The sequence below is a fragment of the Bos javanicus genome, chromosome 16 (genome assembly GCF_032452875.1).
Source record: "Bos javanicus breed banteng chromosome 16, ARS-OSU_banteng_1.0, whole genome shotgun sequence".
NCBI classification, from domain to species: domain Eukaryota; kingdom Metazoa; phylum Chordata; class Mammalia; order Artiodactyla; family Bovidae; genus Bos; species Bos javanicus.
The window spans coordinates 72,275,632-72,286,315 of NC_083883.1; the positions used below are offsets into that span (position 1 = coordinate 72,275,632).

A 10,684-nucleotide genomic window follows, 5' to 3' on the forward strand; every position below is an offset into this window, starting at 1 on the left:
GGCTCCAGTCCATGGGGTCGCTAAGAGTCGGGCACGACTGAGCAACTTCACTTTCACTTTTCACTTTCATGCATTGGAGAGGGAAATGGCAACCCACTCCAGTATTCTTGCCTGGAGAATCCCAGGGACAGAGGAGCCTAGTGGGCTGCCGTCTATGGGGTCGTACAGAGTCGGACACGACTGAAGCAGCTTAGCAGCAGCAGCAGCAGCAGCAAGGAAATGGCAACCCACTCCAGTACTCTTGCCTGAAAAATCCCATGGATGGATGAGCATGGTAGGCTGCAGTCCATGGGGTCGCAAAGAGTCAGACACGACTGAGCGACTTCACTTCACTTCACTTCTGGTGGGCTGCTGCTGCTGCTAAGTCGCTTCAGTCGTGTTAGGATTAAGCGCTTCTACTGCAAAGATCTGGGTTCCAGTACCTGGTCAGGGAACCATGCCACATGCTACACACACCCAAAGTACACATGGCCAAAGTACAAAAAAAAATTTTTTAATACAAAATTAACATATGTAAAGCGTTAGTACATGCTTCGCACATAGTAAGCAGATATATTGTTGTTTTAGTTACTCAGTCATGTCCAACACTGTGACCCCATGGACTGCAGTACGCCAGGCTTCCCTGTTTTTCACCATCTCCCAGAGCTTGCCCAAACCCATGCCCATTGAGTCAGTGATGCCATCAGCCATCTCGTCCTCTGTTGTCCCCTTCTCTTCTTGTGTTCAGTCTTTTTTCAGCATCAGGGTCTTTTCCAATGAGTCAGTTCTCCATATCAGGTGGCCAAAGTATTGGAGCTTCAGCTTCAGCATCAGTCCTTCCAATGAATATTCAGGACTGATCTCCTTTAGGATGGACTGGTTGAATGTCCTTGCAGTCCAAGGGACTCTCAAGAGTCTTCTCCAACTGCTGCTACTACTGCTAAGTCACTTCAATCGTGTCCGACTATGTGTGACCCCATAGACAGCAGCCAACCAGGCTCCCCCATCCCTGGGATTCTCCAGGCAAGAACACTGGAGTGGGTTGCCATTTCCTTCTCCAGTGCATGAAAGTGAAAAGTGAAAGTGAAGTCGCTCAGTCGTGCCCGACTCTTAGCGACCCCATGGACTGCAGCCCACCAGGCTCCTCCATCCATGGGATTTTCCAGGCAAGAGTACTGGAGTGGGGTGCCATTGCCTTCTCCGGTCTTCTCCAACACCACCCTTCAAAAGCATCAATTCTTCAGTGCTCAGCCTTCTTTCTGGTCCAGTTCTCACATCCATACATGACTACTGGAAAACCATAGCTTTGACTATACAGAAGTAATGTCTCTGCTTTTTATTACACTGTCTAGGTTTGTCATAGCTTTTCTTTAGTATTTTATTTATTCAAAGTTAAAGTTACATTTTCTCTGCTAGTAAACACGTTTTAAGCTGTCTTCCCTCATATTCAATTCAGATACATTGATTAAGAACAAAATAATGTTGGCCTAAACGAAATGAAATTTCTATTTACTTGTTCAGTCACTGGGTTGCCTCTGACTCTTTGCGACCCCGTGGACTGCAGCATGCCAGGCTTCCGTGTCCTTCACTCTTGGAGTTTGCTCAAACTCAAGTTCATTGAGTCGATGATGCTATTCAACTATCTCATCCTCTCCTGTCCACTTCTCCTTTTTCCTTCAGTCTTTGCCAGCACCAGGGTCTTTTCCAGTGAGTTGGCTCCTCAAATTTGGTGGCCAAAGTATTGGAGCTTTAGCTTCAGCATCAGTTCTTTCAGTGAATGTTTAGGGCTGATTTCCTATAGGATTGACTGGTTTGATCTCCTTGCAATCCAAGGGACAATCTACTATCTTCATCTACTACAGTGCTGTTAATAGTATTAAAATATTTAAAGAAAGGGAATTCTCTAGCAATCCAGTGGTTAGGACTCTGTGCTTTTAGTGCCAGGGCCTGTTTGGGGAACTAGGGTCCTATACGCCATGCAATGAAACCCAGAAAAAGAAAAGATTTTTTACATATTAAAAGTATATAAAGAAAATTATGAAGTACTTTCCAACAATACTGATTGTCTTTAATGTTGATAGCAATAGTATACAGGTTATTTAGAAATTAAAGTACTGTTGTAGTCCAGCTTAAATTGGGAGATCTTGTGATGTGACTTTCTTGCTCAAACCAACCAAGGTAGCAGGTAATTTGCAACTGGAGGCTATCAATCTCTTTTCACACTGAAGTATATAGTTCAGAGAAGAACAGCCAAATAAGATCCTCAGTGTAGGGTCCCAGAGATACCAGTTTAAATTCTAAAGACTTACTTGCCATGGATCCTTGGGTAGGTTACTTGATCTTTCTCTGTTGATATATGCCAGTAGTATATTAAGAATAAGGAGGCTCTGTCACTGGGTGTACAGAGTATATGCAGTGCTGTCCTACAGAACTTTCTGTGATGATGGAAGTGTGCCAAGTCTGCCTTATCCAATATAGTCACTAGCCACAATAGAGCTGTTAAGCCTAGAGTAACTGAATCATTTATTACTTTTAATTCAGTTAAACTTAAATAGCCTCATGTGGCTACTGCCTTTAGAATTGGACAGTGCATGAGTAGTAAGGGAAGAAATGACTGACTTAATGGACATGAGTTTGAGCAAGCTCCGGGAGATGGTGAAGGACGGAAGCCTGGGGTGCTGCAGGCCTTGGGGTCGCAAAGAGTTGGACACAACTGAGCAACTGAAAAACAGCAAAGTTTCTGGATACAGCATCTACATTGGGATTCTTTGATGAACCAAAGCTTTTTCAAAGTGGAAGAGTGTGGATGACGAGAAAGGCATTGGGGGTTTGTGTGTTTGCTTTGCTTCTGATAACAACACTGTTGCTCAACCACCCAGCCCTGTTTTCTATAATATGCCCTTGAATTTAGCCTTTATCAGTCACCAACATTAAAAGTGTGATGGGAGTACTGAAAAGTCCAAAAGTCTGGAGAATTGGCTTAGATTTCCGACCACCAGCACTCCAGCAGGTTATGGTCTTCCTTTCCATTTCTTGTGCAAGAACACAAAGACCTGGGCTGTGTGTGTGTGTTATTGGCTTAACTAGCATTAGTCCACTGCCCTGTGGACATCCACCGTGTCTCCCAGTCTACTCATTCTATGAGCAAATTGCTCTTGAATTGTCACTGAAATTTAAACAAAGTCGTGGCTTTTTTCTCTTAACCTACCAAGATGTGGAGTCATTGATTTTCACATTACAATTGAGAATGCTGAATGTGAATTTATTTTTTTTCCAAGTCTATATTTGCAAAACATTTTTACAGTCTGTGTCTTTTCCCTTATCCTGTGTACTCTCCACGTCTCCTAGTTCTCTCCTGCACAGTCATGTTTGTTGTGCAATAATTGTCCTCTTTGCTTATTATTTAGGTCCAGCCTTGGTAAAATGATTTTGGGGATTGTTTTCTTTACAGATCATGACTGTGAGTCTAGCTTTTGTCTACTGATACTTAGCTGGCAGGCTGAGACTAAAAATATTTTTATTGTTGTTTCCAGATAATTTTTTTAGTAAAATTATAAAGATGAGATAATATAAAATGAAACAATCAGGAAGATGAACATCTACCCAGTCCCTCAAAGTCAGATTATAAGCAGAGAAGAAACACTTCTACCTTTTGGTTTTCTCTGGAGATTTCGTTTGTGGGTTTTTGTGAAGCTTATTTGCAGCTTCCCTGGTGGCTCAGTGGTAAAGTTGCCTGCCAATGCAGGAGATGCGGGTTCCATCCCTGGGTGAGGAAGATCCCCTGGAGGAGGGCATGGCAACCCGCTCCAGTATTCTTGCCTGAAGAATCCTATGGACAGAGGAGCCTGGCGGGCTACAGTCCATGAAACTGCGGAAAGTCCAACGTAACTTAGAGACTAAACAACAATTTGCAGATTATTTGTATTTTAAGGAAAACTATTTAGAAGACTGTGACAAGTAAAATGGAACTGAGTTAGACTGAGAAGTTATGAGAAGGTATTTGTTTAATTTTCCTGTTTCCCAAGATCATGGAAGGTGAAGGTCAGCCGGGCTGCCTCCATGTCCACCGCTCTCACCCTGTCCCGCCCACTGGAAGCAGCAAGGCCAGTGATGCCTTCTCTTTACGTGTCGTCTCACCCTGAGGAGAGGAGCGAAGTGATGGGGAATTGTTAATACTGTGTCCCCCATCCTTGCGTTGCCCTCCCCACTCCCACCCCCAGCAAAAGCAGCAGGTCCTATGATCAGCAGGGTTAGTTCTGAAATCTCCCCAGCCCCCTCCACACTTGACCAGAGAAGTAGATGAAAAGCCTACTGGAGAAGCGCTAGTTGGAGAGGGGGCTTTGCTGGGTGATCCTGACAACGCCAGGCCCTGAACTGGGGTGGGAAATGCAAAAATCTGACAGAACGCTCAAGCAACTTGTAGACGCATTTGACAGAAAAGGCCTATTTTTAGAAAATGTGGAGAGGCCATTATAAAAGCGGTAGAGAGAGCACAAAAAATGCAGTTCTGAAATTCTAGTAGCACCCTCCCTTACATGTAACAGGGCAGGCTCTTAGGTAATTAGAAACTGACCTTCATCTGGCATTTTCTCCTATTCTAGCACTTGGAATGCAGTGTCCCTTCCTCCTCAGGGAGCCTCTTTTTGACGTCATCAGAGACAATTGGGTACCTGCTACTTGGAATTCTGCCAGAGGAACAAAAGAACCCTTAGAACAAAGATACACCCCTAAAGTGTGAAGTTAATATTTAGCCTCGAGGAGACAGGAGCTTATACTCATAATTAATAACTGTCTCCTGTTGCAGAAACTACTGCTGCTTCTGGCCAAGCGGATGGAGGACATGAACCCTTGAATAGCACATTTTTCAAGGTATCGGCATTAGGGAGAAATGACTGTAATCGCAGAATCACTTAAGCAAGATCAGCTCTATCCTACTTAGCGGTTACAGTGTCCCCTGGGGATGCTCCCGAGCGTATTAGCCCTGCCTTGAATTGTCTCTCAGGGAGTGAGTGCGTCTGGAATCTCCTTGAGGGCCCTTTGCACAGGAGAGGGCTCATGGCTCTTGGTGTCTGTCCCAAGCCCCGTCTACCTCTGCCGTCTCTCACACCGACCAGGTTAGCTGATGGAAAGCACTTTTTCTTTGGTCCTGAGCTCCAAGGTAACTCAGCTGATATCACAGGGCCCTGCAGCTCAGTCAGCAACATTTGTCCATTTGTCTGAGCTGGAGTTCGTGAACTCAGATTTCCCAATCTATGCAAAAGACACAGCCAACAAAGACACAGTTTTGGAAATGGGGCCTTTTATGTATTCACCAGATGTTGATTGAACACATACAGGGCAGCAGGAACTGGGAATACAATCATGGACAACCTCCCTGGGTTCACGGCCATGACACTCCTTTCTGCACAGACCGTGGGAGGGGAGGCAGCGGGAAACCCACTCTGGCCTTGATTGTGTTGGATGGGCCTGCGCTTCCTCGGTGGTCAGTCATTTTCTCCAGTGCAGGGGGAGAGGAAGGTGTTCAGACACGACCATCCAGGTCAGAGTCACTGCTATTTCCTGTGTGGACTTTGAGAAAGCTCGCTCAGCCTGAGCGTCTTCTCCTTGGCATCTAACCATCTTCCAAGTTCACTAAGCCTTTCCTTACATCCCAACTAAGCCTCTCACGGCAGTCTTAACCTCCTGCTTCAGTTCTCCTTGTTGGAAGGGATGGAAAGCTCCCCAAAACCTTGGTCATGGGAAAAAAACTTTAATCAAAATGCATTCTCCCTGACCTCAACTACACCACTTTGAAAAACCCATCCGCCCCTCCAGACCCAGCAGAAATCCCAGCCCTGATTCCTCCAGCCAGACCTGGTGCTCTCTCTGCCTCCCATTTGTGACCAGGATCAAACCCAGTCTCGTGTATGTTCTCCTGCCTGACCCTTGGGGCTGGCATGAACGTGACCAAACGGTGACTAAAGTTACCATGTCCCGTTAATGGGAACACACAGCTCTCTCCACTGTTCCATGCCCCACATCAGCCCCCTGGCTATCCTGTGTCTGTTGACTCTCATAACATCTCTTTGAGCCGTGGCTTCTTCATCTGTGAAATGGGATTAATACTTACCAGTTGAAGAGTTATGAAGACTAATGGTAATAAATAATACAGGGACAAAACCAGCTGCTGGAAGGCCCACCAAATATTGGTTGGCTTCTGCATTTATGATGGAGTGGCTGGTGTTGCCTGGCGGCCTTGAGAATACCAGGGAAAGAAATGTCAGTCTTATAAAAACAGGTTTCAAAACATTCTGCCTTAAAGATGATGAGGACTTAAAGGGACTAAAATTTCTCAGACTCAAGATGAATTTATGCTTTTCATGTGGGCGGACTTGAAGACATTTACACCTGTCAGGCTTCTCTATCAACACAAACCTTGAGCCCCTGGGGAAGGGAAAAAATTGGAGATGTGTCTCCAGCTTCTCTGTCATTCAGACTTATTTAGCAATTGCAAAATAAATGGGCTTATATCCAGATTTAGTCCTTCCCAACCAACTATTGGGCATAAGCCCCATAATTCACCAGATACTTCCCACCGGACCCAGACTTCCCTACTCACAAGGTTTTCGAGAGTTAATCATCACCCACAAACATGCAACATGAAGCTAGGAGATTTATGGATAAAAAGCAGGAAGATGTTTAGGTTGGGTATAAAGAAGAACTTGATGAACTGTGAAAATAATTAAATACTAAAGAAAGCGTTTGGACTATCCTGTCCAGCCAACAGCCTCATTGGAGGCAGGGTGATGGACTGTCTGAAATCTTGGTCCCACTCCATCAGCGGGATCTCTTACAAGTGGCAGACTCCCGGGGGGTGTGAAGGTTCTGCCTGGGGGACCTGGGGTGTGGCCCAACTCCCCACCAGCACATGCCCTCCGGACAGAGGGCTCAGGCGTGGCTGCAGATATAAATAACCCTCTCATGACTCTTTCTGTCCTTTGAGCAAATGCCTCTGGCCACTGTCCAGCATGGGATCAAGGGAACAGAACAGGAGAAGCGAGAGGAAGTTGGGGGAGAGGATGGGGATGGGGTGGGCTTGACAGCGGAGAGGAGAGGGATGGTAAAGAGGTTCTGTTTTCTCTCACCTCCTAAGTGTGTCTGTGTATGTTCGTGTGAGATGTGTGTCCAGAAGGGAAGAGAAGAGGGGAGACTGTGCTTCACAGTGTTCCCTCCCTCCTATTTCCATTACTGTCCTAGTTCACAGCCTCCTTGAATCTTCCTGGAATATCACTTTCACTTCCTGTTTTTCCTGCTGCTACGGTCTGCCTCCTCTGAGTCATCCTTACTTCCCACTGCTTCCCAGTTCACCCATCTGCTCCAAAATCTTTATTCCCATTGGCTTCCCTAAATAGCCCAGATTCTTCGGGCTTTGTGCTCAGTCTCTAAGTTGTGTCCGACTCTTTGCAAACCCATGGACTGTAGCCCACCAGGCTCCTCTGTCCATGGGATTCTCCAGGCAAGAATTCTGGAGTGGGTTGCCATTTCCTTCTCCAGGGGATCTTCTCCACCCTGGGATCTAACCCACATCTTTTTCTTAGCAGGCAGATTTTTTACCACTGAGCCACCAGGGAAGCCCCTCAATATATCTGAAAAGACTGTCCATGGTGAGACCCTAGCCAGGCAGCCAGGCCTCACCTCTTGCCACACTTCCATGTATGTCCCGGCCTGTAATAAAATTAGCTTCCTGGGCCTCCACGAGCTCGGTTTGCACAGTCTCACCATCATGACTGTTCATACTTTCCCACCACCTGAATACCCTTCTGCTTCACTGACACCCCTGTCCGTCCCTGAGTGTGCTGGCTCTCTAGCCAGGCACAGGTCTCCCCTATGTCCTGTATCATGTTCAGCCTTGTGGGGAGCAGTTAGGCTGCCTGGCCCTCGGGGCCGGCATAAAGGTGGACAGATAGGGGCCAATGTGACCGTGCCCTACTGATGAGGACGACAGCTCCCTTCACAGTCCCACCCCTCGTGACTACCCTCCAGCCTCCAGCCCTGGTTCACACCCCTGCATGGGGCAATCCTGACTACTCTGCCTGCTGACTCAGTGTTCACCCCAGAGACAAGGCGTGTAGGCAAGCGCAGTGTCAAGGCAGGAACACAACCCACTGGCATTGCAGGGGCCTGGTAGGGGCTTGGAGTGCAGCTCAGGCTCTGATCTGAGGCAGGGGGATGGAACCAGAGCCTAGACTCACTAGAAAGAAAATAGAAAAAAAAAAAAAAAAGGACCATTCATCTGTCTTTAGACACCTCCACTCTCCTCCAGCACCAGCCTTCTGTTGATCAGAATTTGGAATGTGTTGTTGCTCTTGGGGATTTGGGTTTCACCGTTGCCAGCCAACTCCTTCCCTGTCCACCTTCTTCCCTCCTTCCCTTTCTCTCCCTCTGCCTTCCTCTTTGCAGGTCTGACTGAGTACCCGTTATATTCAAAGCACTGCAGCAGGGAGCATCCTGGCTCTAAGGAAGCTTTGGTCGGTGGTGGTCACGTATGTCGGCTTGATCCTTGCCTGTGCACAGGGTCAAGGTGCTGAGGTGCCACCGAGGTAAGACTTGAGCGGTCCACCGCGTTGTCCTAATAGACTGAGCTCGTGTGTAAAGAGCTGCCTGAAAGAAAGACCCTGGGGGCGGAGGGGGCAACGGAAGATGCCTCGGAAGACACAGGCCAGGAGAGGACACGGAGGCGGCCGTGGGTTCTCACCGCTCCCATCCAGCCTGGCTCCGGAGCCGGCGGCGGGCAGACCCGTCTTGCCAAGTCCCGCGCCGGTGCCGTCACTCCTCTGTGGGTCACCTGTGAGGTTTCTGCCAGCTCGTGTTTTCCTGTGGCCTCCCGCCCCCATCTGCTTTCATCTACAGCTTCTACCCTGTGAGCTCTGGACCACAGACTCCCTTCGGATGGCTGGACCTGTGATAAGTAACCTTGGGGGTCATCCAAGACTATGTTTTTTTTTTGCTATAAGTACCGACAATAAAGAAAAGAACAGCCCAGCTGAGTTCCTGCCCAAGGTTCCCTGAGCTGCCCTTACATTCTTATAATGCAGTGAAATACTCATCTTTGTGCTCTTCTTTCTCTGAACATTGCCCAGTGTTCAGAGGGATCTGTAGTGCCCTAAGGAGAAGTGGAGGGTTAAAGCAATATGCCAAGACAAAACAAAACAACCCAATGTCCCGTTTTTTAACATCCAAAATGAGATACTGAGAATAAAAAGGGATAGCATTTCGGCTATAAAAATAGAAGGGAGAAAGAACAGTGAGATAACCACGGCTGCTGCTGTTGACCTTCTTATTGTTCCCTGAACCCTGAGGCATTTCACACCTCCGGGCCCTTGTCAGCACTTGGCATTCAGTGTGTGATGCTGTTTCCCCCTGGGTTCTGCTTAGCAAGCTCAGTCCACCTCTGAAGACTTATCTGGCTCGAAAGTATTCCTTTCCAAGAAGCTTTCCCTTAAAGTCCCACAGGGCTGGGCGCTACCCTAGCCTTCTTCTGGGCTACTCTCTGCTTACTTATATATACCTCCCTGCTTACATAGCTGTCCTCTCTTCTGTCTAGACTGTGAACAACTGGCAGGAGGACTGGGAGTTTATCTTCGCATGCCTGCTGTCCAGCATGGTGCCCAGCACACAGTCGGCAGTCAACCAAGCTGAAGTACTTAATGCAGAATTCAGTTTCTAATGACGTAGCCTAACAATAGCTTCTGGTCCTAGGAGCCTAGCCACTGAGAACTAATCATAAATTCAAGCAAAACCAGTGCTGGACATTTCTGGTCCTCAACTGAATCACTCAGCTGCTTAGGTGACCCTAAGTGATACTGCAAAGGATGCAGCACTCTGGCAGCCTAAGAATTCTGTAGTCACCGTCACAGGGATGCCCTTCCTAGACGAGTGGCCTCACCTAGACCCTACAGCCTCCAAGGAGCAGTCAGACCTGGGCTGGGCTCCTCTGTGACCAAGGCGAAGCTTTATCATCACTATCTCTGGTCTTCAGTTTCTGTCTGTTGTGTGGTTGTGGGTCCTAATTAGAAAGCTTTTAGAGATTCCTGGAAGGACTGTTACTGCTTAGCAGCACAAAGGGTATTATGTCACAGTGGTAGAAGAGCACGGCAAGGAATAATAAGGGCACTTATTCCCAGAAGCACATTGATTTAAACCACAAAAGCTCCTTGGAACAGGGCTTGAGGATTGTAAAAAGCCTGAGCAATCAACAAGCCCTGTGGGAGGGGAGCGTATGCCAAGCTCCCGCTGGAGAGTTCATTTGGTCATGGTTGGCGGCCGGTTGTGTCCCTCAGGTGTTCTCACTTGGGTGAAATTTCCCTGCTGGAAGGAGCCCAGCCCATTTGTGGCTTCCGGGGAGAAGCGGCTGTTAACTTCCACACCCCTGGCATAAGAAGTGAAGACTTGGCCTGAGCATAGCTCAGTTCACTTTTTATCTGTAGGATGAGGACCAGAGAAGGCAATGGCACCCCACTCCAGTACTCTTGCCTGGAAAATCCCATGGAGGGAGGAGCCTGGTGGGCTGCAGTCCATGGGGTCTCGAAGAGTCGGACACGGCTGAGCGACTTCACTTTCACTTTTCACTTTCATGCATTGGAGAAGGAAATGGCAAGCCACTCCAGTGTTCTTGCCTGGAGAATCCCAGGGACGGGGGAGCCTGGTGGGCTGCCGTCTATGGGGT

The 10,684-nt window shown here is 47.7% G+C and overlaps 1 long non-coding RNA gene across 1 annotated transcript; it reads left to right on the top strand.

The window, feature by feature from the left end:
* Positions 1-4,113: 4,113 nt before the first annotated feature.
* On the top strand, positions 4,114-9,058 carry LOC133228144 (uncharacterized). The gene is made up of 2 exons (XR_009730090.1): positions 4,114-4,848; positions 8,419-9,058. It is a non-coding gene; the product is annotated as an uncharacterized LOC133228144 (long non-coding RNA).
* The last annotated feature ends 1,626 nt before the right edge of the window (positions 9,059-10,684 follow it).